The 26,782-nt window shown below is 42.5% G+C and overlaps 1 pseudogene; it reads left to right on the top strand.

Annotated features, from left to right (window-relative positions):
- Window positions 1-17,406: 17,406 nt before the first annotated feature.
- LOC129859671 (fidgetin-like) overlaps window positions 17,407-26,782 on the top strand; it is a 37,241-nt pseudogene continuing 27,865 nt past the window's right edge.

Here is a 26,782-nt window from a genome sequence, read left to right as displayed (position 1 = left end):
TCCCACTGAAAGGGTTTCTTTTATTTTTTCTTCTATTCCTCGACTATGCCGCCTGCCCCTTTTTTTTCATTGGCCTTTTTTTCTGTTTGGATGGTGTGTGTGTGTGTGTGTGTGTGTGTGTGTGTGTGTGTGTGTGTGTGTGTGTGTGTGTGTGTGTGTGTGTGTGTGTGTGTGTGTGTGTGTGTGTGTGTGTGTGTGTGTGTGTGTGTGTGTGTGTGTGTGTGTGGTGTGTGTGTGGGAAGGGAGGTTTACAGATGGGTTTAGGGGCTCCTCCTCCTCACTGAACAACCCCACCTAGTTGTCTGCCAATCGCCAATCCCACACTGCCCCTTCCTTCCGCCACACCCCATTGTGCGACACTCAATGAACTGGCAGCGCGCCAAGTCCATTCCCTCCACAGTGCTCAGTCAAAGATGTTAATCAGACAATGATCCTCCCTTTTATCTGTAGTATTAGAGCTTATGTTTGTGGAAGCAAGATATTGTGACTGATTAAGAGATGTGGACGGAGTGGGATTTCGATGATATTGTTATAGGATTATTACAGATCTTGTGGGATCTTGTTTGGGGAATAAACAGGGCATACACACATGGACATGCAGTCAACCCTACAGCGAACTGCATAAATCCTATTGGAAATCTATCTCTTGATCTCAGTCCTTCGCAAGGCCTGCGTTTACACTCCTTATTCAACAGGATGAAAATAGCATCACTTTCTCCTTCTGTTTACCAACTTATTGACCATATGAATATCTCTCACTGGTCTTTTTGGTGACCTTTCATTTTACTCAGGAATATGGTTCTACATTTTGCACCAGTATGTTCATACCTTGATTTTTTATTTTATTTAAATGTCCACAAATATTTTTGGGGACATACTTTCCTTCAAGCTTATATGTTGCGGTCACAAATGACAAGCATCTATTCAATGCCTTATTGACTTGCCGAGATTTACGGTGCGGACATACCATTGTACCACTGTTATAAAAAGCAGCAGAGAGGACTCCTATTGTGTGTCAACGCAACCACTTTCTCCTGAGTAGCTCTCCTACCACGACAATAGGCTCTTCTCTCTCCACATCAGCCCGGCCATTCCTCCACTTATTCACTTATTTTATTCACTCTTCGCTGATAGAATTGGACATTTGTCTCACTTTGGGTGGAAACTCAAGGTTGCAGCTCCTCTTGCCCACCGAACTCAGGTTCGCTGAATACCCATTATCGCCCCACACTCTAACCACACGCTGTCTGAAGGCTGCGGAGGGGAGAAGATAAAAGGAAAGCAGAAAGGTTTAGCTATAGCTGCTACAGCACTTGTGAGATCTCGCTGCATCTTAATTCCTCTCCTCCCCCGAGTCTGTTGAATAGGGAGATTCAGAGGCAGTGACTACAGAGGGAAACGGAGACAGAGGAAGAGCACTGGTCAAGTTAATTAAGTGATTGGTTAAGTCAGTGGCTCAGTGACCACAGTACATTGCACTACTCACTGTTCAATCCTGTATTAATCTTTGTTTATGGGCTGTAAGGTCCAAAGTTTTTTTATAATTATAATGATACCAACCGCTTTGTGAGGCCATAGCAGATTAGTAGTCAAACACAAACACTCTATTGGAGACACACAGAAATATGAAATCCTTTTGGATAATTCTTATTATCGAAGTCATATTCAAGAATAGTCTTTGTTAGGCTACACTGTCATTGTTTTGCCTTTTTTCTTTCCATATAGAAATTTCCAGATATGTGTGATATTATTATTTTCCAATTTGCATTTAGATCTAGACGTGGAATAAGAGCACTTGTTTGATTGACTGAGAAGCGTTCCCTGGTTCGTCACGATACGAGGTCTAGCACATGATTACACCACGGCCCTTCATCCAGGAGGAGAACACTAGTCGACAGCCCAAATGTGCCCATTTTCAATTACCTCCTATTAGGAATTTCAATATCCACCCGCACTACAAGAGGCTTCTCAAACCCACCCTCTAACCTACACACACACTCAATACAGACCCCAAATGGGCCTCTACGAGCCCGCAAAAACATGGCCGTCATTAGAGCGATGCAGTTATGTAATTTTGGAGACGGGTAATTGAGTGGTACTCTTCTCAGTGGAGGACCCGCCTTCGTTCCCTCGCGAGGAGTAGTGGGAGAAGATACAGGAAGGTAATCACTGCTTTTACACGCTCCACTTCTTACGGATGGAGGCTGGTCCTTGTCTTTGGTGGAAGCAGCTCTTCAACTTCCTCCTTCAGAAACAATGTATTACTAGCAAAGCCACAGGTATATAGTCATGTTAGAGTCATCCTCCGTAGTTTCTATTTCGCTTCAACGGTGTGACCCTATAAGTTGGTTTGGTTTGGTTTTGGAGGGCTGAGGTGCAAGTGCATAATCAAATAAGAGGAAGGAACATATGTACAGTGTATGTATTTTTAAGGCCTATATTTGCATGCATAATTTTGAGCAGATGAGTACAGTACTGTCAAGTATTCTTTGTGTTTTGGACAAGTTACCACAAAGAGCAAAAAATACTGCAAAATTGCAAAATGTTTGTAGGACTAGGCTAACGTTATTAGGGGTTTTCCCTGGACATATTGAAAACACGTTGGGCTAACAAACCAACCAGTAACCAGACTGCGTGAGTGAGTAAACTGTGTAAGTAGTGGCATCAGTCTTCTCTAATGTCCTGCCGCCAGTCTGTTCAGAGTGACACCAGACAATGGCACCTTTCTCTGGGAAACCTTGTGCATCACAAATATCACCCTACTCCCTATATAGTGCACTACTTTTGACTAGGGCCCATAGGGCTCTGGTCAAAAGAAGTGCACTATATAGGGAATAGGGTCCCATTTGGGACTCGTGCCAGGTTCTTCAGGAAGAAGAGTGGTCAAAGAGATGCTGATTGTATTTCTATCTATCTTTTCTCATGACAAACAAGAGGCAAGGGATCCAATTAAATTCACATTTTTAAGATTCTCTCCTCAACCCTGGAGACCGTAGCTTTTCCTCTAGGATGACTTGTGTTCAACTACGTTGCCTCTGTTTGTTTGTCAGTGGATTAATTAATGAACGGTTGTTGCAGTGGGTTGTCACTAGGGAGGGGTTTGTGGAAAGAATATTTTTGATTAATTAATTAATTGTATGTACTGTATGCAGTGTGTGTGTGTGTGTGTGTGTGTGTGTGTGTGTGTGTGTGTGTGTGTGTGTGTGTGTGTGTGTGTGTGTGTGTGTGTGTGTGTGTGTGTGTGTGTGTGTGTGTGTGTGTGTGTGTGTGTGTGTGTGTGTGTGTGTGTCCTTTTGAGAAGTGTAACTTGGCAAAGAAAACGGTTGGATTTGACCTCATTTTAACATTCTGTCATAAAGAGCACATGTTCAACCTAATAAAAAACGTGTTTTCACATCTCAAGCGCTTAAATAAAAAATGACTGTAGTAGGTACCTATTAAGTGCCAAATAAAGTAACAGTTTTGACTGTAACAGGGTTGACTATTTCATCTGAAATCAGCCATAAATCCCCCTGTGACAAGGGGAATGGAAACTTGGTGTATACAACAGGGAGGGGCAAATGAATGCAAGCTTCACAAAAAAATGGAATTGTTCAAACATTTCTAGTCTGTCTATCTATGGGTAACAGGGCTGACGTGTTATGCTTGACCTGCTCTGTTCCCCACCACCAAACACAAGAGAATGACCAAAAAGAGTAGAACCAGCTCACCTGCGTTTACACTGTGATTTGACTATTAAATGTGAATGTATCTTTTGAAAATAATATTTAAAAATTAATAATTTCCCCATATTAAAACGAGAGTTCAGTTCCAGTAACAGGGTTGACCTTAAAATGAGGGACAGACGTAAACCCCTAATCATATGAAATAAATAATAATGATCAGAAAAGACTTTGTCAAGGCAACAAAAACTAGGACTTTCTGATGTTGGTGAAAACTTTGAGCCATTTTTGAGCAAAGTGGGTTAAGATCTTCCTAAAAGTCACAGAGGGTGCAAGGAGGGACATGTCAGAATGCTGAATGTTGGTACTTTACCAAGCCTTTATTCATATAAAAATCTCTGAATTATTGAATTCTCCATGCGGTCTATATTAATGGACACTTAATTTATTGTAACAGGCTTTTACAATTCGATATTTGTGCAACACTTCTACTTAAAATATCATAGGTCGCAAAAGGCACTCCTTTCGTGGAACGACACAGATATTTCTATCCTGCATGTATACATTTACAGCATGAAATACCAGGTCTAGTAATAGCTGTTAATTTTTCATAAGAATATAACAGACTTGTTGGCAACATTGTTTAAATGGCACATCACATATGGTAGAGGAGCTAGGAGCTGTGAGACCATTGTTGAATGTGATGGATAGTGAAAAGGCCTTTAGGCTAGCATCACTTTTCAGGCAGTGTCTCTACTTATCCATGATTCATCTCCCATCTCTCTCTCTCTCTTTCTCTCTCGCTCTCGCTCTCTCGCTCTCTCTCTCTCTCTCGCTCTTTCTCTCTCTCTCTGCTTCTCTCTCTCTCGCTCTCTGTCGCTCTCTCCCGCTCTCTCTCGTGCTCTCTCTTTCTCTCTCTCTGCTTCTCTCTCTCTCTCTCTCTCTCTCTCTCTCTCTCTGTCTCTCTCTCTCTCTCTTTATATTAATGCAACAACTACATTGGTGGGGAATGAGATGTGATATGACAGGTAAAATATAGCTTAAAACATTCAGATGCATTACAATATACTCTAACGCATTCTCTGATATTTCTATACAACCTGTGGATCAGATGTGCATCTGCCCTGAAACCTGGGACATATACAGAATGAATATGGCCTGTTGGAAATTAATGGAATCTCACTGTGTTCCAGAATACCTGAGAAGAAGGTAGGTTTCATGTTCCTATCACACAGGTTTTCTTCAGGACGTAGTCACGTCCACTCAGATTCCCCCCACACTGATGACAGACCAGCACGCTGCTTCATATATTCTTCATGGGAATGAAAGGAAAAAGAGGAGGAGGAGGGTGGAGAGAGGAGGAGGGGAGAAGGAAGTAGAGAGTGACGGAGAAGGAGGGGAATGAGGTGGAGGATGAGGTGATGAAGAAAGTATATAAGTGAAGAGGAGGATGAGGATGAGTGAATGAACAGCAGCAAGAGGAGGTAGAAGAGGAGGAATAGGAGGAGGGAGAAAAAGAGACTGGGGTCTGGAGTTTTGATGGCGGTGCCTTCAGGCTCCTCCAGGCGATAAGAATCACTGTCTTCTGAGAAGTCCCCAACGTCCTCGCTTAGCCCGGGCCCCTGGAGCGGAGAGGAAGAGAGGGGGCCCGCAGGCCACTCTGTGATCATTAGGATTCACACTGGCTTTGACAGCAGGTCTCCCTAGCCACGGACACTGCATATTTAGACCCAGGGATGGCTCCCTCTCCCCCTGCTTGTTGTGAGGGAGGGCTAGGGAGACGGTAGCCATGCAACAGGACTGAGGAGCAAAGGGCTCAGGCGGAGAGTTGGATTTCAACTACATTTACATCGACATTCACTATACTATACACTTATCTGTGCTGTTGTTATTGCGTCGGACATTTGTTCTGTTGTTACTGTATGATTCATGTTGTTTTCTCAGAAGATGACGTTGGTGATTCATTCTGTCTGATTCAGCCCTATTCAGATGAGGCTGAAGGCCTTTTTTTGCCATTTTGAATAATAAATATGCAGTGACCAGTAACTGGTTATCATTGTGTGTTGAAACAAATGGCATAAATACAGGATGGGTTTCTTGTCTTCCACATGCTGTAAGTGGCTCAGGTGGTTAGAAAAGGACACCCCAAAACATCCCTCACCTCCCCCACCTTCCCCCCTCCACCTCCAGCTACACAGCTGTTGTGCTGGTATCGATTTCTCCGGCCCCACTCTTTCCCCAGCATCGTTATATAGGCCAGGGGAACGACCATCGGGCCCAGCCAACAGCCTAGCAGATGGACAAACCTTTACCCGGCTCCTTCAGAACAGCAGTAGATGGATGGAACACTCCTTCTAGGCCCGGAGAGAGAGCGACCCAGAGAGAGACTCAGAGAGACAGTGTAGTTGTTTTAATTGTTTGTGGTGTTAGTTGGCCTGGCGCTGTAGACTCCACGCTGCAGGCTGGCTCTCAGGGGACCGGCACCCGGATGCAGGTCGTGACCCCGGTGCTAGCAATGGAGCCTGACACACAGGAGGATCGAACTCAGGTACATATCAATTAACTCCCCAATTAACAGACACAAACAGAGATGCTGGGCCCAGATACTGAAGGGACAGGACAGGAAGTTAGGTAGCAGGAGAATAACACTGAGCTGTTTGTCTATATGGAACCTGTATGTTATTAAGGGCTGTTCAGCTCTAGCCGAGGTGGCATTGATTGTGAATGGAGCATTGGTCTGGAGAGGGCAGGTACATGAAGGTTAAGAGATAGACTCAATCTGGCCATTAGGAAATATATGCTACAGCTAGTGTTACAGAAGCTTTTTTGTCAGCCAGTGTTGCAGAAGCTTTTTAGTCAGCCTATAAAGGACAATGTTGCTATGCTAAAAGCTGAAACATTGTTTACTACGTGAAGATGCTCTTTAAAATGCAATCTATGCACTTTATAGTCACTCTATGTGACAGGAGGTTGAGTACTCAGTTAAGAAGCACTGCCATTTCTGTGGGACATTCAATGCCCACATCTGTTGTTTGGAAAGGCCTGTCTGTCAAGGAAGCACATCTCCTGGTACAGAGGAGAGGGTCATGTGGCTGACAGTGCTCAACTAGTAGTTATGGCAGCCCTGCCACGGCTCACTGACTCCACACAGTCACAAGGAAGGAGATGAGAATCATCAACTGTGTCCTCTTCTGCTCCACACACACAGGCACGGGCGTGAGAGGCACACACACACACACACACACAGAGACAGACATGCATGGACGGATGCACGTCCCAGCCCAAACACACACATACTAACAGACACGCACACACATATGCACAGATGAAACGCACAGGCAAAACTCGTACGCAAACACCTTTACTTTGTCTATCAAAATACAAATAAAAATGGCTTGAAATACCTCATCAATATGCCATAATGAATCAGACGTATTTCACTTTAACTTTTGCCAGTAAATCACTACGCTTTCAAGGCCTTTATATTAATTTCATTGTTTAAGCCAGGCTGTGGCGTAGTCAGCAGACTGCTATCAGACTGAAAATATGTCTCACCCCATGAGTGAATGCCCCAGTTATTAAGAAAAGCCAACAGTCCTTTAATCTCCTTTACTACTTAATGCTCCCAACTAAACGCTACAGTGTGGAAGGCAGCGAAGCCTTCAAGTATGAAACATGAATATCTGCACTCAGGGGTTGGCCAATAAACTCTATTATAATGCATCAGGATCTATCTGGGGACCACTTTGTTCTAAATGTATCATATCATCGCTGTTCGAGACATGACTTCACAATCTTGTGATGTAAGTATTATTACAATTCATGAAATTCAAATACTTACGTTGGGCCGTTAATTTGAACTATAAGCCGCAGGGAGAGAGATTTACAGCTGGATGCTGTGTGGAGTTGAGGGTCGTTTTAATTTTCTTCCATTAAAGGAGTCAGTAGAAAGAGGGAGAGAAAGCGGGAGAGGACTGAGCCGGTGCGAGGTGAGTCTGCCTGTCTTACTCTGAACTTTCCTATCCATGTCACTGAGGCATTTACTTACATCTGTTTGAATTGCAAAGGTCAAGTTCCTACACACTTACATGTAGTTATGATAATGCAGCTATCCTAGTCAAGACAGGCTTCTCCTGGCCTCCTGGCTCAGCTTGCTCTGTAGCAAAGCACTGCATATAGCCCCTGGAATTCTACAGCATTGTTTACTGATACTTCCTGAAGGCATCGCGCTACACCCTCTCATGCCTGGTAAGATGTTCTCCTCGCAGGACGGGAGAACAGGAACACACAGTGTGCTGGGGGTCAGGACAAACAGACAAAGTTCTCTGTTTCAAACTGTCATCAGCCACTAGATTAAGGATCCGACCGTGGAAGCTCATGGGTGTTGCGGACAGCTTTTTACAAAACCGTGTCTCCTCAAATGAACCAATCACAGGTGATTTCACCCTTGTTTGGGGTACAAATGATTGTTTGACGGCTTTAGCCGCTGTTACTGTTGTATTGACAAAGTGCAACGTCGCCTTTCAACTTAATTTGTGCTGCAGATGTTTTTACGGTCTTCTCACAGATCTGTGCTCTTTTGCGCGATGAAAAACGTCACCCTCAGTGATTTCCCCACAGACAAATCAGCTCATTCTATACCTGTACTGCACCTCCACTCAAAGCCGTGCACATCCTCCAAAACATTGTCTGGACGGGGATTTCCCGACGGCCTCACCTTAACCCACAATAATCTCCGATAAGTGGCCTGTGGTCTCGTATTAGCAGTCATTTGTCAGACGACGTGGGCCAATGTTACGGGTTCAAACTGAAATTGGAAATGCCTCAGTGCACCCCAACAGCCCAGCTTTGCTTCTCTCTTTACTCTCTGTAACCCAGGCCAAGATACCATTATCTTCAAGGTATTCTAGAAGAAATAGCTTCTGAATCTTTTGGTCATTTCAACTGTTTTGGTGAGCTCTTTGTTATCTCTCCAAGGTTCTTTTATTAATGGTCAGGCTCTAAAGGGAATGTTTTTAGCGAGCACAGATGCAATTCACAAGTCATTTTGCAGAGAGATTGGAGAATTAAATCCAGTGTGGTTTTTGAATGTAGTCTCTGGTATCCAATAGCACCATGAAGTGCAAAGGCATAGCATAGACTGCATACAGTATGTACCTTGGGTACTTTTCTACAGACAGCTTCATGACAGCATGCTAATCATTATGAGAATCAGAAACAAATGAAAATAGAATCAACTGGAACACCCTCCACTCAGACAAGGAACATATACGTTTCTGGTGGAATGTATTATCACTGATTATCACTATAGCAACATTACTTTTCTTTATTTAATCACATTGTATCTACTCCTATTGTTGGAACACCATTGTTGTTGTGGCTGTGTCTGTATACACATGGTACGGTGTGGACACAGTAGTAGGATACTATCTGAAAACCAGGTACCTTCCCGCTGTGGACCTGCAGCACTGTTGAACAGCGGCCTTCATTGGGCCTCAGCTATCAGTTTGAGTCCATCCAAGTGGAGCGCTATTGAATCAGGAGAGTAAACCTCAGGGACATGGTCTAGCACACCCAGCTACACACACACACACACACACACACACACACACACACACACACACACACACACACACACACACACACACACACACACACACACACACACACACACACACACACACACACACACACACACACACACACACACAGCTACACACACACACACACACACACACACACACACACACACACACACACACACACACACACACACACACACACGCACACACGCACACACACACACACACACACACACACACACACACACACACACACACACACACACACACACACACACACACACACACACACACACACCCAGCTACACACACACACACACACACACACACACACACACACACACACACACACACACACACACACACACACACACACACACACACACACACACACACACACACGCGTGCACGCTGAACATACACAGCCTCCTGCTAATTGTGTAGACACATTGGTGACCATGAGATGTTGTGGAGTGCTGCTGTCTGTGCTGCACCAAGCAGAGTAAATATAATACTGTGCTCTCTGTGACCTGTAACCCCCTCACTGTAACAACAGGAGGTACACATTCCAATACTGTATGAGGTAGAACTGCAGTGCACCTGTAATAACACATCACTGAAATACCATATCTCTGAGGACCAAGATGCACAATCCCATAATGTACTCAAACGTTACCTAAAAAAAAAGGTTGAAATTACATATACATTTGAGGCAAGTCAGGATTTGCCCCTAATTGAAAGATTTGAGTGTGATACTATCAGGACAATCATTCACTCACACATTGTTTTATCCCTTGAGATTTTTACTCATTACCAGACAGAGAATATACAAGATGCCTACTGTTTCAAAGGACTGCACAACGTCTGCTAAATGGCATGTATTACTGTTATTATCATATGAAAAGGCCAGAGCAGGACTGCACCATGTGAAAAGGCCTAGGTAGGAGACAGAGAGCCATAGTGGTCAACGATGCCAGCACTCTCCCACTCTCAATTAAGGGAGAACTCAAGAATAGACCTTTCAAGTAGTTAATTAGATGAAGCCAGGCGTTCATTCAGCGGAAGACTACGCCACAAACAATGAGGTGGTTACCAGTCATGGTAAAAAATACGGCGTATCACCATGGAGATGTGAGTTGGCTTCGATATCCCAACGTAAAAGAGTCGTAAGGTTGCAATGCAGATAGGATGTCATTATAATTTTTGGGGGGCCTAATGATGGTCATTATGTGCCAGCACTGATTGAATTCCATTTGTTAGTTCCACATTTGAGCCGAGTTGGAATAATTACCATTTAAGTGTCTCCATTTAAATTTATGTAAAATTGTTCATGGCCCAGACGTCTCTGGCTTTTTTGAGACTAACACGTTATTCTTTGATTGAGAACTCTTAAGAGGATGTTCTTTAGTTGTGGTTCTGATATAGAATGAAGGAAGAATGTGAAATGGACAGGTGATTTTATCTTGATTTAATTTGAATACATTTCAATTATTGCATAGTGTTAAATCAAAGATCTTATGAATTAATGTAATTTAATCATTAAAGCATACCACATGGAAAACATTCAACTATTTAACGGTCTACAATGGACAGTGCATTCGGAAAGTATTCAGGACCACCTGACTTTTTCCACATTTTGTTACGTTACAACCTTATTCAAAAATATATATTTTTTAAATTCCCTCATCAATCTACACATAATACCCTATAATGACCAAGCAAAAACAGGTTTTTAGAATTTTTTTGCATATGTATATATATTTTTTTACAGAAATATTACATTTACATAAGTATTCAGACATTTTACTCAGTACTTTGTTGAAGCCACTTTGGCAGCAATTACAGCCTCTAGTCTTTTTTGGGAATGACGCTACAAGCTTGGAACACCTCTATTTGGGGAAGTTGAAAAACATCCCAACAGCATGATGCTGCCACCACCATGATTGTCACGATCGTCAAAGGGAGAGTGAGAGGACCAAGGTGCAGCGCGTGGAAAGTACATCTTCTTTATTTCAGAAAGAAGACGAAAACGAAACGAACACTATACAAACTGAAAAAAAAAAAACAGACGAACGTGAAGCTAAGCAAGAACTAAGTGCAACATAGAACATCGACATAGACATACCTACTAGAAACATTCACTCAACACAAACTCATACACTACACCCAACACCCCCTTTACCATATAACCACCCAAAACGACAAAACACAAACATTCCCCATGTCACACCCTGACCTAACTAAAATAATAAAGAAAACAAAGAATACTAAGGCCAGGGCGTGACAATGATGCTGCCACCACCATGGTGCTGCCACCACCATGATGCTCCCATTACCATGATGCTGCCACCACCATGATGTTGCCACCACCATGCTTCACCGTAGGGATGGTGCCAGGTTTCAATCTGGGTTTCATCAGACCAGAGAATCTTCTTTCTCATGGTCTGAGAGTCCTTTAGATGCCATTTGGTAAACAAAAAACAGGCTGTCATGTATTTTACTGAGGAGTGGCTTCCGTCTGGCCACTCCACCATAAAGGCCTGATTGGTGGAGTGCTGCAGAGATGGTTGTTCTTCTGGAAGGTTCTCCCAGCTCCACAGAGGAACTCTGGAGCTTATGTAAATAAGGTATTTCTGTAGATCTTTTTTTTTTTTTCCAGAATTGTGCACAATTTGTTGCTGTGTGTAGATTGATGAGGGAAAACAAGTAATTGAATCCATTTTAGAATAAGGCTGGAAGGTAACAAAATGTGGAAAAAGGGAAACGGTCTGGATACTTTCCTAATGCATAGCATTGACTATCCTATGCATGCTTAACAATTCTGACTTTATCATGTATGGATTAGACAGCAATATAATTGGCAAACACTTCTCAATGTGATCATCTTTCCACTATGCTCTGAGTGATCCACTGTGCTGTATCGATATCATGCGCTGTATTATAAATAATCCAATCAACAGCAGTTGATACAATGACACTTATTAGCTACCACCTGAAATCTGACTGACACGACATGTCTGCTTGTTTATCGAAAGGACATGTTTTGTCTGTCTGGTTTCGCAGGCCTAAAGCATGTTTCTATTGAGCAGCAACAACAAACAGCAGCATGTCTGGTGTCCTTGCCCACTGCAGTGGGAGTCCTCTCATGAGCCTGTCCACCTGAGTGGATGTAAGTGTGTGTTTGTGTAGGCAGCGTTAACGCACACGCACGCACACGCACACGCACACATACACACGCACGCACGCACGCACGCACGCACGCACGCACGCACGCACGCACGCACGCACGCACACACACACACACACACACACACACACACACACACACACACACACACACACACACACACACACACTCCCCTAATACAGCCATTCCCTTGCACATTTACACAGCAGCAGCAGCGGGCGGCCAGCCTACCAATGCACTCGGTGAGGGGATTTGGCCAGCACCTAATCAATCAATGACAGATTACCTCGAAAGCCACTTCCACAGCCATTAAGGCAGGACAAATGCAGAAATGCAACTGAACAACTTGGAGTTTTAAGCCAACAGTGGGACTTCCTGGTTATTTGTCAAAGTCACTGCTGCTGAGCTGCATGACTGGGTGCACATAGCGAGTGTGTGGGGCGACTCACGTAGCAGACAGAGGCAAACCAGCCAGGCGGGAGAGAGAGAGAGTGTGTGTGTGTGTGTGTGCCTGAATGTGTGTGTGTGTGCCAGTGTCCCTATGTGTTTGCGCCTCTAGCCGTGACTCAGTGGGCCCAGTGGCGTTTACAGTAAATCACATTGCCTTTATTGCCAGATTTAGTAGCTTATTGTCAATAGGCTCCGTTCAATCTAAGCTCCGACCCATCAGGGTCTTAGTCTCAGTCCATAAAGGACAGCAGACCACACACCAGCAGAGACACACAGGCCTTTCAGCCTGCCTTCTCAGTCTATTGCCTTCCTGATTCTCTGAACACTAGGCATTATGGAACAGTGACTGGGTTTCATTGTAAATACTCTCATTTTTCTCCCTTAGGCTTTCTTTGCTTTTGAGGGTGTTATATTTATATCAGTGTTCTCTATTCACTGGGGGTTTCTATGCAATGTAGCTCTACTTGATAAGAGACACCAACACAATCTTATTTCACATAGGTACTATTACCAAGGGAACGTATTGTGTTGCACATGTATTGTAGGGAATTTAGAAAGGAGAGATTTGTATGTTAGATTTCAGCTTCATTCAAATTGTACTTGACATCTTTGTCTGTTCATAAATATGGCAGGTTAAATGTTTGCATAATGATTTATAAGCGAGGAGTACAATTATATCTGTGATTTGAGGATTATAGACATCAAGGAAGGAAAATAGATTTGTATTCTTAATGTATGTAAAAACACATTCTCTCAATTTAAATGTTTGATCTGTGTGACAGTTGATAGAACTACTTTACCTTTATACAAAGCTTCTTGTTTTGTTTTTAAGGACGAGATGCGTCTCAAATTAAGCTTTTTAAGATGTTTTTGGATCCGGCACTTCAGTGGTCTACTAAATAATGCATAATCCAATCATAATGTGACACCAGGCAATGTTTTTCTTTTCATTTTCATGATGACTGGAAAAGAAAACACATATATTTCTCCTGTAATTGCTGTAAAGCAAAAGTACAGCTTGTGGTCTTGAAGTGATGAAGGGTGACATCAAAGTCCTCGGGCGGAGGGGCTGTAGTCCAGACAGTCACGTGACTAGGAACCCCTTCTCTAACCCCTGTGAGTGTGTGGAAGGAAAAACGGTGTCAACGTCGAGGGTGTGTATGTGTGCGTGCGTCACCACATGTCACATGCATGTGTGTGTCTACAGTGTGTGTGTGTGTGTGTGGTAGGACGGAAACGAGGAGGGTGGAGTGAATGTCTACTGTGGGTTTAGCATCACTGTACACCCCCTCCTATTCAATTAAGAGCTAAAGCTCATTAGTGGTAGTACCACATCATTACCTCTGAAATGGTTAATGACTTCAAATCCATTTAGATTAATGTAGTAGTTAAATCACGGCTAGGCCTGCTCAAATTCAACAAGGCCATGCTTACACATACAGTATACACACACGCGCGCGCGCGCGCCCGCACACACGCACGCACGCTCGCACACACACACACACACACAGTCTATCTAGCCTATCCATTACTCTTAGCGAATAATATTGGTGGTGGCGGACTGAGCTCTCTTGCAAATTCACTTTCAAATTGGACTTGTGGTTAATTTGAAAACTAAATCCGAATGAGAGATGACTTTGAGGGATTCGTACACGAGGTGGTATTTTACAGATTAGTGTCAAATATTTCATGCTACCGTTGAATATTCAGTATCACCTGAATTGCTGTCTTTACTGCAATTTGCAAATTAGATGCAAATATTTTGCCTACCACAGGAGGGTAATTTATGTGTGGAGCCTACACAGTACTATCTACATCAAGTCTGAAATAATCTAGGTACTCCACCATTTCCTACAAAAAATAATAATGTGGTAGATCCAACAGAAAGGGACAAAGATATTACAGAAATAGAGAGGAACCAACAAAATTCTGAAGAAATTCGGAGTGTATGTGAAGTGTGGATATTATACGGGAAGAAAAGGAGACGTCAAAGAAGTCAAATAATTCCATGTGTCCTGCCTGCTGACACAAGGGCAAAAGGCCGGACACGAGGTGTGTGTATCCTTGCGTGCGTGTTTGCATGTGTGTGTGTGTGTGTGTGTGTGTGTGTGTGTGTGTGTGTGTGTGTATACTGCATGTGCATGCATGTGTTTGTGTATATTTGTGTGTACGCATGTGTGTTTGTATATATGTGCATTTGTGTGGGTGTGAGTGTGTGTTTACACACCCATGGCACCATCAAGAATAACAGCGTGGCTGTATCTCAGAATGACCTCCAAGCCAGTCAGCAGCTGTGTGGACCTCACAGCCGCGTAGGTACACCATCACAGTGGCTGGCACATACAAGGGCGAGCCAAAACCCCCTCCATTCTCAGCCCCCAAACCCTCCTACTGATTCAACCCTCTGTATCTGTTGCGTCACTTTCTATCACCACAGCAGTACCACTCCTAGTAGTGTGACTCACATTCAGCTGTGGCCTCCTATCAGCCGCAGTCCATTTTAGAGTCCAGATTTCAACATAATGGGGAGGGGAAAAGTCTCTTAATCTGTCAAATACTTTTTTTGCAACAAAATAAAGGTGAGATTTACTCAACATGTGAACAAAACATGCAAATACGGTGAGTGCACAAAACATTAGGAACATCCTTCTGCCCTCAGAACAGACTCAATTTGTCGGGGCATGGACTCTACAAGGTGTTGAAAGCATTCCACAGGGATGCTGGTTCATGTTGACTCCAATGCTTCCCACAGTTGTGTCAAGTTGGTTGGATGTCCTTTGGGTGATGGACCATTCTTGAAACACACGTGAAACTGTTGAGCTTGAAAAATCCAGCAGTGTTGCAGTTCTTGTCACACTCAAACCTGTGCGCCTGGCACCTACTACCATACCCCATTCAAAGGCACTTAAATATTTTGACTTGCCCATTCAACCTCTGAATGGCACATACACAGTCCATGTCTCAATTGTCTCAAGGCTTAAAGATAATGTTTTACCTGTTTCCTCCCCTTCAGCTACCCTGATTCAAGTGGATTTAACAGGTGACATCAATAAGGGATCATAGCTTTCATCTGGATTCACCTGGTCAGTCTATGTCATGGAAAGAGCAGGTGTTCCTAATGTTTTGTACACTCAGTGTAAATATCTGCTTGTCTGTCGGTCTGTTGGTCTATCTGTCTGCTTGTCTGTCGGTCTGTTGGTCTATCTGTCTGCTTGTCTGTCTGCTTGTCTGTCGGTCTGTCGGTCTATCTGTCTGCTTGTCTGTCTGTTGGTCTTTCTGTCTATCTGTCTGTCTGTTGGTCTGTCTCACTGTCTGGAGGTATACCTGGGGACCACAAGGTGGTAGACCAACATTGGAACCTGTTTTGGGAGGTGTGATGGGAACTGGAGCACTGGGATTTGGAATAGCTCCATGCTGAATTGATGATGTCCAAACCAGAGGTCCCGTAAAAGGCCAGTGAAACCCTACCGTATAGAGCCAGCCCTAGCCAGTCAGTCAGCCAGTCAGGCCATGTGTGATCAGGGGTTAAATTGAAAGGGAACAGAGTGGAACAGATGGGAGCATACAGTGAGAATTGAAGTGATTCTCTGTTCAAAAATGGTCATCGAAATAGCCATCCCTTTTGGGGACAGTTTTATAGCACTTTAAAAAATAATTCCCAATTGAACCTCTTTGTGTGTCTAGGTGTGTGTGCGCGCGCACACTCACACATGCGCGCCTGTGTACGTTTGCGTGCGTGTGTGCACGTGCGTGTGTGCGTGCGCGCAGGTAAGTGTAGACAATCTCAGATATCTCACTATTTTTTAAATTAACTTATTCCCTTTATTTCAACTGTATATAAATCAAATTCCTGGCTCTCATTACCAGGACTTTGATTGTGTAAATAAATAAAAGATATCATCCATGACGATTGGGATATTTCAATTGAGGCTTTATTTGACACACTGAACTTCATCTGACAGTTGTTCCATCTTTGATGTCTTGTTTAAATGTGATCTCCCTGCTGATGCTCTGATAGTGTGTTAACTGGGACAGTTCAGCTCTAATTAGGACTCAGATAGATAATTCGACATTGGTGCTATAATTATCATTGGGAAATACAGAACTAGGACTAGTGAAATGAGTGCGTGTGTCTGTGTGTGCGTGCGTGTGTCACACAGCAATCACACAATAGGCTACATTCCCAGATTGTTCTCTAAATATGGGACAATGGTTATTGATTTCTTATTTGCAATTGTTTAAAAAAATGATCAGCACGCATTTACAAATAATCCATAGATTAAAAGTATCTGTTTAGACAGATCCAATCTCATAGCCTACAATAGTCTGCTGTAGCTTTTACTTGAACACAATCACGAGCTTCTGCTTATTTCCCAATACAATGTTGCCTCGATGTCTGTTGGTATAACAAGATAAAAACCTTGCATAATTACCCCTTTACGCGGGACTTTGAATTTCTGGTCTTTACAGCGAGACGCATGCGCATTGTGAGGCATATTGGTCAGTCTCCGAAGCAGCTGTTTTAGGGTTTGAAATTCCAACATGGCAGTGGCTGTGGTCATTGTTGCCTGCGCTAACTTGGAATGGTTTTAAATCCCACGCAGCCTCGCTTAACCCACCGCAAGTCATTCATCAGCAAGCTCTACCGTGGATCGATGTTGCTCTAACCCCAGAGGTCGACCTGTCGCACATACAGGTAAGCCTTTCCAGAACTGGATTCGAGATGTCCGCAATTAAAGTAGCCGATATTAGGCGAGTCTTGCCTTAGCAGGGAACCCAAGCGCTTTATCCGTAAAGACACCACCACCCTCCGAGACGCAATGAATCAAACGGGATTTAAGCATTCACTGTTAAAAACAAGTTTTATTGCTTTTGCAATGCATTTATCAACGAGTTTGTTCGTTTTAGGATCGTAAAGTAGCGCATTTACGTTTTGGATTAGTGTCACTTAAAACCGCATGGGTATGTTGTGTTCTTACGTAGGCGATCCAATTGCTATTGCTCGGTTCGAATGACAGTGCTTGTGTGTGGGGGGGGGTGCTGGACCGATATTTGAATAGTTTTAAAGTAGCCAACTTTTATACATGCATACGGTGATTACAACAAGTATCCCTATGCATCATATCTTTCGCATCAGCGCATGCAATGTCACAGTCTTTGTGACACACCATCTATTGTTAAAGCACGAGAGTAGCCTATGCTAGAGCTGGTGTATTTTTATTATGCGAGAGCGGTATCACCACATGTAACTTTCTCGATAACATAATACAGCAATCAATGCGGAAATGATCTGGTGTGAACCAAGTGGCTGCACCATCATATGTTTCGCTCCCGCCTCTACAGCGCTATCCAACTGCGTTTTGCCGACAGGGTCCACTTTCCTTGTACTAGTATGCGTGTAGGTTCGATGGGTATTTAGTAGCCGTGACTAGAACGACTCACGTTAAACTGAAATGTGCGAGTGGAGAGTAGTGGTTCTTATGTAAAACAACCTTTGGAATTCCTCCTCGTCCAAATTCCAATTCCAATGCTCTCCCCTCTTCTTCCCCGTTATTCGCAGCAAGAAATGATCAGTAGCAGCAGCGTCTATGGTAGGTTATTTTTTTCCCAATCTTTCATTTGATTAACTGTTGTTATTTTATTTTTTAAATTGTGGTTGTTTTGACCGTGCTTGTTTCCAAGCATGCGTTTTGTGTCCGTTTCTTTAAAATAATGACAGGAAATATGACTGATGTATGTATGATGAGATATGTTGCATGCGTGCACATTGTTTTGTGAGAGTTTAGCAATGAAGGCCTACATGTTGATTGTCCCATGCTATCATCCTCAGGCTTGTGTCCAAATTAAGACAATTAAAAAAAAATATCATACTCTGTCTAGGCCGAATTGTTGCCACTCTCGGAAAACAAATGATTACTATAGTATACATAATATAATATTTCTCGCATCAGATGGTCGCCGTGAATGCAAACGGACCCTTGGCGTTTGTCTGTGCTGGCTTTGAATGCACATCATTATGATGCCGATATGTTTTCGGGAATTGCTGCACCCAGAACCCCTTTCACGCGCTGAGCTTGGGCAATAGTAGGCTAACGGGAATGTGTCCCAGGTCCACTTGTTATGTAGGCTATATTCAGAATATATTAGTCTGCTTAAATTATGACGAATATACCGGTAAACGTGTTATACTAATCTTCAAACGTTGTTATTACGGATATACTACTAGTAAATGAGTATAATCAAAATATTAGGAGAATAGATTGCAAGGTTAACTTTTGTTAGTTCCAGGTGTGGCAAACAAACTGTATTGTAATCAAAATATATCAGTAATATATCAGTAATTTGTTTTAATATAATGTTTATCTTATACCAGAAGCCTCCCATAACAAATCAGAATTGTAGATAGTAATTGATTATTAACCTCATCAGAAATGGCAAACAGCTGTAATTAAGCAGCTATTAATAGCACATTAAGAGGCCATCTTTGTCACCATTAGCATTTTATCAACATTGAACACTGAAATATATATAGCCTAGTTAGGTTATTAGACACATATTTAAAATTGATAAAAGAATATTGAGATATTTTGCATCAAAACCAAAATATCCTGAATGAGCATGACAATAATTCGACTTCATCCTGAATATGTGAACATAGATTTAGGCCTATCCCATTTCTGGACTGGCTTTGTGGCGCTGATCCGTATGCATCGTGCAAACTATTATGTGAGGTGTGCAATTCAAAAGGGACAAGAATGAACTTTTACGAAGTCACAAAAAAAAGAGTGTTTGTTCTTTATGTAATGTAGTGTAACATTCATCGCAAGGTAGGCCAGATAGAATATTATGCCCCAAGTCTAATTTGTATTTCTCTGTATGTTCAAGTTAAGCTACCTAGAAATAACAAATAGGACTCAGCCTACTTTCTTCAACATCAACATTTTGTTCATTTGTCATGTTAATTTTGCCACTATGTTTTCACTTGTTGTTTTATACGTTAGTATAGAGATGAATGTTAATATTAGCCTCTCTCTCTCTCTCTCTCTCTCTCTCTCTCTCTCTCTCTCTCTCTCTCTCTCTCTCTCTCTCTCTCTCGCTCTCTCTCTCTCTCTCTCGCTCTCTCTTAGAAACGTATCACAGTTCGGGGTGTAGTTAGTCACATATGTTGGTTGACTGTCATTTTCCACCCCCTTACTTTACTAATTCATTCATTTCATGTAAATCCACTGTATATTTGCTGAATGATAGAATAGATTTGTTTTCATTAGATTAGCCCACATAATGCAGCTTGTTATAGTGCAGGCCAACGCAGCCAAGAACTTCTCTGGAATAAAGATGAAGACTGTTTCAGAATAAGATCTTCCGTTGCATTGCAAAAATGTCCCCTTGCTGTAATGCTGTTGCTTGATTCGTTCTCAAATGTATTTTGCTTGATATATACAGCACATCTGTATTCTGTTTTCGATTCTATTACGCACATCATGGAGCCTGTTTGCAAATCCAAATATCTCAGTTTGGGCCCCTACAGATGAGTGGTCTCTTGTCGCATAAGTCAAGGCAAAAGCCCGTGTGAACATTAAACACTATTTATTCATTTTTTAAATATCAGCCCAACTATCTGTACTGATATTTACTGGATTTAATTTGGTTATTTCCTAAATAAAGAAGTTGACATTCTACGCTGTTTAGTGTGGTGATGGATAGTTGGTATGCACTGAGCAGTCCCCTAGCCGTGTGTTTCTACCCGGTGGTTCTCCTGATAAATTGATAGAGTGAGGGAAGTTGTGGAGGCTACAGGCACAGAGAGGGACTTATACCTCGTGTCATTTATACTGGCTGTTGCTGATGTAATGAGAGTCGTGTGTGTGGGACGGGGGGGTGGAGTGTGTGTTGTGTGTGTGTGTGGGACGGGGGGTGGAGTGTGTGTAGGTGTGTTGTGTGTGTGTGTGTGCATTCACTTTCACATAGTATTATAATCTTGTACTAAAGATCTAAACACTAAAGTTCACTATCCACTACACATCCCTACTATATTAGAAACTGAAACTGACAGCACAAATGATTCCCCTCATTGTGTACGTAATGCCTCATTTTATGTCTTTGTCAGAAGCGTCGTAATAGTTGCTCAAAGAGATAATGAAGGGGATAGTAGAGATATTAGAGAGGGTTAAAGAAAACGGTCTTCGCAAACAGAGACACTAATATACAACAGTCTCCTCTCGATTACTTTGTTTATCAAGCTAGTGATTTTCTCTCTGACTCAGAGTGAATACAGAGAGCGGTTTGGCGTTAAGGCTAGCTGGACTATTCCCTGTGGGACTAAAGACAGGAATTAGCCTGACAGTTTCAAAACGTCTGTAATGTTTACCATTAAAGAAGCCCTCTCTCTTATTAACGTTCCAAAATGACTCCCTTGCATATACTGCACCCTGGGGAATTACTGCTGTGGAAGATGTATGTAGATGGATTCCTTGTAATGTTAAAGAAAGAGACACTTGTCAGACGCTCTCTCTCTCTCGCAAATATCAGTGGACTTCTCTCGTCTGCCGCTCCTAACAAAGGCCGGCTTCAAATGAGATCTAGGCAGGGTTGTCATCTTTTAGCAAATATGTTAAGTGTTGTCTTTTGTGCTCTCCCCGTTTCAGCGAGCGAGGAATGACCCCAAGGGAGCCTGGCTCCTGCAAATCCCCCTCTCTCTCTCTCGCGCGCTCTCTCTCGCTCTCTGTCCCCAAAAACTAGTCCCTGGACTTGTGGCAGCTGGCTATGTTGTCTTTGTGCGTGTCTCTCTGTGTGTGTTGACAACTCTCTCAGTGATCTAAGTTAGAGAGGCACACAGCGCTGGAAACGGGAGGCAGCTGTCTGTTGCTACACTGTCTGTGAGACGAAGGAGCGTTCGTTCTGCTGCTGCAAAGATGAACGGCCGCCAATCTGTAAATCCTTGACATCCAGCCTGCCCCTCCTCGCTCTCCTCCTCCACCCCCTCCTCCTCTTCCTCCTCCTTCATTTCTTTTGGATCAGTCTGTCAGCTCTGGCTGTCTGTTTAGATGTTTTTTTTGTGTGTTTGGTGTTCCTCTGACTGACAGTGTATGGGCAAAGGCATTCTTTTGGAAAGTATGATAGTCCCAGAGACAAACGCCTAAATCCTTCCTCTAGCCATTTGAACAGTGATCTGTTTGTTCTTCCCCTCCCTCAGACTGTCATCATGCTGTTATCATTCTGAGTGCTGACAGCCCTGTGTCTTGTGGGGGTTTAGGAGAGAAAGAGGTCTCCTGATGTACAGTATCTGGTTTAGCGCAGTAAAACTTTTACTGTATCTGGGCTAAGAGCAGATATACATTGCCTTCAGAAAGTATTCACACCCCTTTACTTTTTCTACCCCATAATGTCAAAGAGGAATTATGTTTTCTGACATTTTTACAAATTAATAAAAAATGAAAAGCTGAAATGCCTTGTCAATAAGTATTCAACCCCTTTGCTACGGCAAGCCTAAATAAGTACAGGAGTAGAAATGTGCTTAAGAAGTCACATAATAAAACAAGCAGACATTTGATACACACTTTGGAGGGTGTATCAATATTATAGGTTGACCTATTATGGTTTTTCAACGCCGATACCGATTATTGGAGGACCAAAAATATATATTTTTGTAATAATGACAATTACAACACTACGGAATGAATAATGAACACTTATATTTTAACTTAATATAATACATCAATAAAATCAATTTAGTCTCAAATAAATAATGAAACATGTTCAATTTGGTTTAAATAATGCAAAAACACAGTGTTGGAGAAGAAAGTAAAAGTGCAAAATGTGCCATGTAAAAAAGCTAACGTTTAAGTCCCCTGTCTCAGAACATGAGAACATATGAAATCTGGAAACTATCATTTCGAAAACAAAACTTTTATCTTTTCAGTGAAATACAGAACCGTTCCGTATTTTATCGAATGGGTGGCAACCCTAAGTCTAAATATTGCTGTTACATTGCACAACCTTCAATTTTATGTCATAATTATGTAAAATTCGGGCAAATTAATTACGGTCTTTGTTAGGAAGAAATAGTCTTCACACAGTTTGCAACGAGCCAGGTGACCCAAACTGCTGCATATACCCTGACTCTGCTTACACTGAACGCAAGAGAAGTGACACAATTTCAGGCAAGGCATTGATTATATGCAACGCAGGAAAAGCTAGTTAAACTAGTAATATCATCAACCATGTGTAGTTAACTAGTGATTATGTTAAGATTGATTGTTTTTATAAGATAACTTTAATGCTAGCTAGCAACTTACCATGGCTCCTTGCTGCCTGCACTCGTGTAACAGGTGGTCCGCCTGCCACGCAGTCTCCTCGTGGATTGCAATAAAATCGTCTATAATCGGCGTCCAAAAATGCTGATTACGATTGTTATGAAGATTTGAAATCGTCCCTAATTAATCGGCCATTCCGAATAATTGCTTGACTTCTAATCAATATACCCAGTCACTACAAAGATACAGCTGTCCTTCCAAACTCAGTTGCCGGAGAGGAAAGAAACTGCTCAGGAATTTCACCATGAGGCCAATGGTGATTTTAAAATAGTTACAGAGTTGAATGGCTGTTATAGGTGAAAACTAAGGATGGATCAACAACATTGTATTTACTCAACAACCCCAACCTAATTGAAAGACAGAGTGAAAAGAAGGAAGCGTGTGCAGAATAAAAATATTCCAAAACATGCATCCTGTTTGCAATAAGGCTCTAAAAGTAATGCTGCAAAATAATGTGGCAAAGCAATTAATTTTTTGTGTTAATACAACACATTACTGAGTACACTCTCCATATTTTCAAGCATAGTGGTGGCTGCATCATGTTATGGGTATGCTTGTATAATCGTTAAGGACTGTGGAGTTTTTCAGGATAAAAAATAAATGGAATGGAGATAAGTACAGGCATACCTAGAGTCCTAGAGGAAAACCTGGTTCCTGAGTGCCCAAGTTACAGTTCTGACTTAAATCTACTTGACAATCAATGGCAAGACCTAAAAATGGTTGTCTAGCAATGACCAACAACCAATTTGACAGAGCTTGAATCATTTTGAAAAGAATAATGGGCAAATGCTGCACAATCCAGGTGTGCAAAGCTCTTAGACTTAACTATAAAGATTCACAACTGCAATCTTTGCAGGTGCTTATACAAAGTATTGACTCAGGGGTGTGAATACTTATGTAAATCAGACTTTTATTTAATTTAATTTTCAATACATTTGCAAAAAATGTCTAAACATGTTTTCACTTTGTCATTATGGGGTATTGTGTATAAATTAAAATAAATACATGTAATACATTTTGAATTCAAGCTGTTACACAACAGAATGTGGAATAAGTCAAGAGGTATGAATACTTTCTGAAGGCACAGTACTTTAGGTATCACCATATACCCAGTAATAAGGGGAGGGATGTCTTTTTTGTATGTATGGATGTTTTCATTATGGTGACGATAGTCAGCACTTTGTATTCATTTAGTATTTTGAGTATGCTATTTTGAGTGGGCCCCATTATTGTAAAATCTATTGTAATTTTTTTTTTTAACGTAAAATACATTCAACATGTTCGCATGGTGGTGGATCCATTACAAGTGTGTTTCGGGGAGTTTTTTTTCCTGACATTGTAATTGTGTATGGTGCAGAAAGACAAGTGTGAGAGTTCAGCTGTGTGTTGAGCTTTGTGGTCGTAAATTAGTAGACAAGTAAAGGAATCAGTGTGGGGCCTGGAAGGAGAAGCAGTGTCAGACAACAGTCCACTAGTGACCATCTACCGTTTAAAACACTTTACCCATCATGCAACTATACTCGTCTGTGAACACTGAGACAGACAGCACACATCTCGGGAACATCACACTGTTTCTTCATCCAGAGTTCAGCTGAATTCACCTTGGTGTGAATACAGGAATTAAAAGAATATCTTCCCTGTGCATGGCAAGTGCTCAAAGTGTTTGAAGTTCACCTGTTTTTTGATGTAATGCACCATTTTCATAGGTTTAATCAAATCGAAGCTATGGATTTTTCCCCCCTCGCTTTTTTTCACTGCACATTTGGAATTTTAATCAGTAATTTCTCACCCCGCGTGCCTTCTCTCCTGCTCAATCTCTCCATACTACCCATCGCTAAGATTCTCTCTTAGATATTAACACATTCTACCGAGATGATGGGAAAAGTTAAATATGCTAAAGACTTATTAAAGCCAACGTCCCGCTACCGGATATTCGGCTTCGTTAGATCCACAATAGACCACGGCTTATCCTGTACATTGTATTTTCAAATGAGACCTTCTGCAATTCTAATTAAGTTATTGATATGGACATCTGAGTTAAACGGTGCATTGATATGCGAAGCGGCCTCGCGTTCATTTGCCTGATGAGGGAACCAGTTATTAAACGATGACTGCTTTTTTCAGGGCTGCTGGGGGGAGAGAGAAAGACAGCAGCAGAGAGAGAGAGAGAGAGAGAGAGGGGGAATTGAGTCATCTCTCATCTCTCTTCTGCCTGTGATCTGATCTTATATCTTACTCTGTGCGTCTCGGCTGGTGTACAGCTTGATTAGGCAGACCATCATTGGAGAATCGCGCAATTTCTCTCTCTCTCTCTTTCTCTTGTCAGCCACGGTCAAGTAAGTCCCTGTCTGGCATTTTCATTCACCCAGCCCCTCTCTCCGCAGAGCTGTGTGTGTGTGTGTGTGTGTGTGACAGCTTGGCAGGTTGCCAGGGGGTGGCACAAAGGACCTTGAGTGGCTGGGCTGGGTGTGTTGTGTGTGTGTGTGTGCGGCACGGCCAGCACGGCAGCCTGTGGCCTGTCTCCGGGAGGGAATGGTGAGAATCAGACAGCGAGGACGGAGGAGAAAAGTGTTTTGTAAAGTGCCGCGTCCAGCAGAAGCGTGTGCATAATCAGGTTGATCTGCGGGGGACCTGTGGAGAAGGGTGTGTGTCTGTGTGTGGCAATGTGTATGCAAGCATGTTTGTATCTTTGTGGGTGTGCGTGCCTATTTGTGTGTTAGTCTCTATCCGTTTTTGTGTGTTTTGTGTTAGGTGCAGGGTTTGGCTGCAAGGATAATGTAGGATGGTACTGTATGCGCTGGGTAATGAGATGCAGCTCCGAGCTCCTCAACCTAGTTTCATACATTATCCATATAGGCAGATACACGTGTGGTATTGACTTTTGAGTGGGTGTGCATCAGTCGTGGGAGTTGTTTTGCGTCAAAGAGGCAGAATCTTTTTTTTTAGACAACCGATTCAATTGCTTCCATTATTTTAAACCGGTTTTGTTTGACATGTAGTAGATATATCCTCTTCTACTTTTAACTCGTCACTCGCTTGTTTTAGTCTTATTAGATGGGAAACATGCAAAAATCAGTGTGTTCCTCCTGTATGTGTTTCTGTTCTTAGAGTGTGTGTGGCAAAAGAACCTCATCACATTTAGAGTGTTGAATTGACAGACTTGGCCAACTTCCACCCTCCACCCGGTGGACACATTAATCCTGTTCCCCACACTCCTCCGGGCCAATGAGAACCCTGGGGGGGCTCAATGACATGATTACTAATGTGTGCTTTGGAAAAAAGACTGCCATTGTGTTCCTCAAAGCTCATAAACCACTGTATGATTTGTCCATTGTTGTCAAATCACTTTGCTTTCGCCAGGAACTAGGCATTTCACTGAAGGCTTAATGCTTTTGAAACCGTCAGCGACGTATTCGAGTTCCTCTTTTGTTACTTTGGCAACTGCCAAGAGCGCTGCGCTGAATATTGTTGTCAGAAAAGAAAAGGGGGGGGTTTGCCAGAAGAGTCCATTGAGCAGACTGAATGGACCATTCATATTTAAGAAGAATTACCCAGACGCCATATTGTTGGCGCAACAAGGCTAAACGC

This window comes from Salvelinus fontinalis, chromosome 7 (assembly GCF_029448725.1).
Source record: "Salvelinus fontinalis isolate EN_2023a chromosome 7, ASM2944872v1, whole genome shotgun sequence".
Classification (NCBI taxonomy): domain Eukaryota; kingdom Metazoa; phylum Chordata; class Actinopteri; order Salmoniformes; family Salmonidae; genus Salvelinus; species Salvelinus fontinalis.
The sequence above is the reverse complement of the archived record's forward strand: the minus strand, read 5'-3'. Positions and strand labels throughout refer to the sequence as shown.